Raw genomic sequence first — 6,243 nt, forward strand, 5'->3', positions numbered from 1 at the left:
AGGGTATGTGACTCGTTGTCCGAGGCGATGAGAGTGAGCCCCGGACAGGAACTTATACCCCTTGCTCTGCAGTGATTGGTCGCAGTGTTCTGGCTGGAAACTCAGGGCTGGATTGGAAGTAGGAATCACAGCAGCATCCACACGGACCGGATGCTGGCACACAGCAGAACACAAACGCAGGACCAGACTCAGGGGCACTCAGCGACACGGGAAATGATGCTCGCGGTCAGTGCATCCATACAGCCGCGACTGGGGCCATGACCTCCGGAGGCCTGCACACCAGCACGCTGGTAGGTGAGACGCAGCTGACCGCCGATTCCTGACACCCTTTACATAGGCCACTCACCCTTTTGACCGCTGCGTGGGCCTGGAAGTCCCGCTTCCCCGTCTCCCGATGTTGGGAGGTATGCTATCCTCCTAAATTTACATACAGGCACTCTCATTATGTATATTTTCACTGATGGTGGTCTGCAATGCTATTGTAACAGACACACTTCTGTGAGAAGATCACAACAGCAGATGTCTAATTTTCTATACTATACATCCCTGTGATATACCTCAGCAGTCCCGCTCACATTTCATTCACTATTTTCCACATGATCTGAAGTAGCAGTCTACAGTGTACGGCCAATGGGATAAATTACTGTATCTGATCATATCTCTGTATTTCTCTTACGTCCTAGAGGATGCTGGGGTCCACATTAGTACCGTGGGGTATAGACGGGTCCACTAGGAGCCACTGGCACTTTAAGAGTTTGAGAGTGTGGGCTGGCTCCTCCCTCTATGCCCTCCTACCAGACTCAGTTTAGAAAATGTGCCCGGAGGAGCCGGTCACAGCTAGGGGAGCTCTCCTGAGTTTTCCTATTAAAATGTTGTTTTAGAGTTTTTTGTTTTACACGGAGGCTGCTGGCAACAGCCTTCCTGCAGCGTGGGACTAAGAGGGGGAGCAGTGTCCGCCCTGCGGGTTCTGAGCCACTGTCTCCGCTGACTGGACACTGAGCTCCAGAGGGGTCTGATTGTTCTCCGCCACAGGGGACCGCTCGCCCCAGCAGCATGCCGCCACCCCCTTGCAGAGCTGAAGAATCGGTGGCGAGTGAGACACCGACCCCCCTAGCAAGCGTGGGGTTGGTGTGAAGATGGCGGCAACAGGGTAGGAGCGAAGTATTAACTGCGCTCCGGGGATGGCTCAGCGGTACATGGTGTGGTGCTGTGAGGGGCGCCCTGGGCCAGTGCTACATCCTACACTGGTCCAGAAGCCTGTCGGGGTCCCAGGATCTCAGCCAGCCCTAAATCCTCAGGCCTGTATAAGCAGAAGAAGAGCGGGAAGACAGCGCCATTTTGGGGGCGGAGATTCTCAGAGCAGACCCAGCAGCGTTTCAGCGCCAGGAAAGAAGGTCCCTCCACAGCAACTTCAGCTACCTGTAAACGATACCAGGGGGTTGTAGAAGGGGGGAGGGGGGCTTCCATACGACTGTGTATCCTATTAAGGTGCACAGTCAGCGCTGACAAGGGGTCTCCCTTTGGTAAAAGTGCTGTGTGTGGGTTGGCTCTAATCTCTCTGTCTCTCTTGCCATTCTTGGGGGGGGGAAACTCTGTCTGCCCTCACCTATGTGTGTGTGGAGTGTTTGGTGGTCTCCTTTAGCTATGTCCAGGGACACTGTGTCATATGTTGCGGAGGATATGTCCTCACAGGATGATCCCATTCCATGTAATCAGGATAGCACTGGTTTAGCACAGATTCCAGCAAGGGAGCCTGAATGGTTTTCCTCTATCAAATTTTGGATTACTCAGATTTCTGACAGGGTTGCGAGTAATGAGTCTGCAACCCAGGTATTACAGAAGTCCATGGCAGTATGGCCCGATTCTGGTACCTCAGGAAGCCCCGCTATATACCCCCAAACACGCGCGCTTGCAAGATGACACGGATACCGATTCTGATACCACAGACGGTAATGGGTATGTGTTGCGGGGATCTGCCTCTCTTGAAAAGGGGGTGCAATTAATGATAGAGGCTATCGGGGATGTGTTAAATATAAATGATACCACACCTGAGCAGGTTGAGGAGGCTTTTTTCACTTAAAATAAGAAAGCCTCGCTAACCTTCCCTGCGTCAAAGGAATTTAATTCTATATTTGAGAAAGCATGGGAAAACCCGGAGAAAAAATTCCAGATCCCTAAAAGGGTCCAGGTGGCGTTTCTTTTCCAGAGGAGGATAGAAAAAAATGGGAAAACCCGCCTATTGTTGACGCATCTGTGTCCAGACTCTAAATAAAAAGATGGTTTTACCTGTTCCAGGCTCTACCGCCTTAAAGAAGCCGGCTGATAGAAAAATTGATAATACACTTAAATCAATGTACACTGCTTCAGGAGCCATATTACATCCCACTATTGCTAGTGCATGAATTGCAAGGGCTATAGTAAAGTGGTCGGCTATCTTACTAGAGGATTTGGATACGATGGATAGAGGGGATGTTGAATTGTTTTTGCGTAACATTCACGATTCAGCAGGTTTTATGGTAGAATCCATTAAAGACCTGGGTTGCATGGCTGCGGGGATCTCTTCCATGTCTGTTTCAGCTCGTCGGGGACTGTGGCTGTGCCAGTGGTCTGCCGACGCGGAATCCAGGAAAAGTGTGGAGTCTCTACCCTACACAGGTCTTTGGGGAAGCTTTGGATGCGTGGATATCCACGGCTACAGCGGGTAAGTCTACGTTTCTTCCTTCAGCTGCTCCTGCTCCGAAGAAATACTTCTCTTCATCAGCATCTCAGTCCTTTCGGCCTAACAAGCCTAGAAGGGCCAAACCGTCCAATACCTTCTTTAGGGGAGGTCGAGTTAAATCCAAGAAACCTGCTGCTGCAGGTTCCCATGAACAAAAGCCTGCTTCAGGTACGCCAGATTCCTCCGCATGACGGTGGACCGCACGGCCTGTAGGTGGGGCCAGTGTGGGCGAGACTCAGACAGACAAAATCTCCCTCCCCACCTATTTTTCAAATCAGGCTTGCCAGTTCTACTGGCAGATAGAACTGTACTACAGGAAGCTGTCCAGAAGTTGGTGGAGGCACAGGTCATTGTACCAGTTCCTCCAGTAGAGAAAGACCACCTTTCTGTCAAAGTGACAGGTGACACACACCCTTTCTCCTAGGCTCCGCCCCCTTTAATATTAAATTATAGTGTTTGATATCGCTTTATATAAAATTTTATATAAAATTTATAGAGTTCGATATTAAACCGTATTAAAAGATAATGACTTTGAAAAGAGTGTCACGTAACACCAGTTGCAGAATACGCAATAAAGCTGTATCACAAACCAGCTTGTGGTGAAAAAATTGACTTTACCAGGCTGTACACTTTCAAAACATTACAGTGTTATAGTTCACATGTTATAGTTCACACATTCCAACAATTTAAACGTCACGCTTGGTACACATGGTACAGCTTTAAAAGCATAATGACTAATGACCGTGTCCATTTTCTTAGATGCACGGAAGCATCACACATGGCACTGATTTAAAAAACATATTGATTTTAATGACCACGCATGATTAATGATGACAGCACAATTTCAAAATCCACAGATCTACGGACTACCGTGACAACACAAATTCAAAAGTCTTAGAACTACAGAATACTATGCTTGTAACAAAAACATCTGGTTATTAAATCAACGTGTTAATCTCTGTAGAAGAACATTAGCACCACCTACAGGACTATGTGTTGACTCAAAATGACATTTTATTTTTAAACTATTGTGCTTTTAAATAAATAAATAAATATATATATATATATATATATATATATATATATATATACATGTTGAGTATCCCTTATCCAAAATGCTTGGGACCAGAGGTATTTTGGATATCGGATTTTTCCGTATTTTGGAATAATTAGATACCATAATGAGATATCATGGTGATGGGACCTAAATCTAAGCACAGAATGCATTTATGTTACATATACACCTTATACACACAGCCTGAAAGTAATTTTAGCCAATATTTTTTATAACTTTGTGCATTAAACAAAGTGTGTCTACATTCACACAATTCATTTGTTTCATATACACCTTATATACACAGCCTGAAGGTCATTTGATACAATATTATTAATAATTTTGTGTATTAAACAAAGTTTGTGTACATTGAGCCATCAAAAAAAAAAAAAAAAAAGGTTTCACTATCTCACTCTCACTCAAAAAAAAAGTCCGTATTTCGGAATATTCCGTATTTCAGAATATTTGGATATGGGATACTCAACCTGTATAAGTATTTGGTATATTTTTGAAGTAATGAGTACGACGTGTAAGGCACCGCTAACAGATTATATCTTCATTGTAACTGAAAAGAATTATCACAATTACTAAATTATATACCTAACTTTATATATATATATTTTTACGGATCATCCCTTTAACATGAAGATAATATTTTATAAAAGATATATTGATGACATTCTAATTATATGGGACGGCGATGAAACCTCATTCAAAGACTTCCTCATCTATATATCTGACAACACTATGAACTTGAAGTTTACCTCCAACAACAATACGGAACAGATAGAGTTCCTAGACCTGATACTGACTCATCAAGGAAATGAAGTCATCACGAAGAACTTCATTAAGAAGGTGGACACAAACAGCTATGTCCACTATCGGAGCAACCACCTTAAACGATGGAAAAATAATATTCCCCTCTCCCAGTTCACCAGGATTGCACGGAACTGCAAGAAGACGGATGATCGTGATGCCCAACTGTCAGTCTACACAAAGAGATTTAAAGAGAAAGGATATCCTGAACATATCTTAGCAGCTGCGAATGCAAAAGCAAAAACCCTGGAAAGAAACAAACTTCTGGAATACAAACCCAAGGAGAATGATAAAGATAGTATTAGATTCATCACCACCTACAGTAAACATGACAACCTGATTAAACAAACACTCAAATCACATTGGAACATATTATTAATGGACCCTATTCTCAAAGACTATTTACCAACCGAACCCCAAGTGGTTTTCAAGAAATCACAAAATTTAAAGGACCTCCTTGCACCAAGCATGTTAAGGAATTATGACACTCCAAGAAACATACTACCGAGATGTGTGGGATGTTACAAATGTGGTCATTGCAATATCTGCAAATATGTGAACCCAAATAGAAAAACCTTCAAGAACACAGGTGAAACCAAGGAGTACAAAATTAAGCACTTTATTAACTGTAATACATGCTCCGTTATCTACCTTTTGGAATGCTCGTGCAAGATGAAATACATTGGCAAGACTAAAAGACCACTGAAAATCCGTATACAGGAGCATATAAGGAATATAAAAAACCGGGTCCAAACACACGCTGTATCCAGACACTTCCTACAACACCACGGTTCCAACCCGGAGGAACTCACGTTCAAGGGCCTGGAACTAGTGACACTTGGAGAAAGAGGGGGGGACCTCTCCAACCTCCTATCAAGGAGAGAAATGTTCTGGATACATGAAATGGAATCTCTTCATCCGGACGGACTGAATGAAGGCTATGAAATAGCCCCCTTTCTATAAACTTAAGCCTGTGCTCCTTTCCTAAACTCCTGGTAATATCCACCTGCCCTCTTGCTGGCTAAGTCCGGGTTGGAATACGGAGCTTTGGGCTCCCCAACCTCTGGACCACCTCTTTCACTACCCTGACCTCAGATTACAGTCATACCACACTGGATATGCCCAAATTCGTCCGATCTTGGAAGCCAAGCAGTGTTGGCCCGGCCAGTACTGGGTATGGGAACATCCCAAGAAGACCGGGTACTGTAGTAACAACTAGATCAGGGGCGTGTTTTTTCTGTTTTTTCTGCATCTTTCCTCCCCCACCCTTCTCCCCTTCTCCGCCCCCCCCCCCTTCTCTTCACGCCCTCCATTTATTTAAAATATTAATTCCTTGGTTCCTAATTTATGCATATATATCTATAAATACTAATATAATTTTAAACGCCAGTCTCACCGCATCATTCTCCCTCTATTCACCTAAATTTATGTTTTACAAACCTATATATACCTATAGAACACATCTGACGTCGCAAATGGATGTCACTTTCGTAGGCGAATTATATTATGTTATTATCTACAGACTAGGGTCTTCAATGATAGTTAAAATATATTATTTACCCAATCTGTGTTATCTTTAAGTGAAACAATAATGTGATATGATTTTAGAATCATATATATCTCCAATGACTCTCGTTTTTCCTATTTACATGTT

The sequence above is a fragment of the Pseudophryne corroboree genome, chromosome 2, assembly GCF_028390025.1.
Source record: "Pseudophryne corroboree isolate aPseCor3 chromosome 2, aPseCor3.hap2, whole genome shotgun sequence".
Classification (NCBI taxonomy): domain Eukaryota; kingdom Metazoa; phylum Chordata; class Amphibia; order Anura; family Myobatrachidae; genus Pseudophryne; species Pseudophryne corroboree.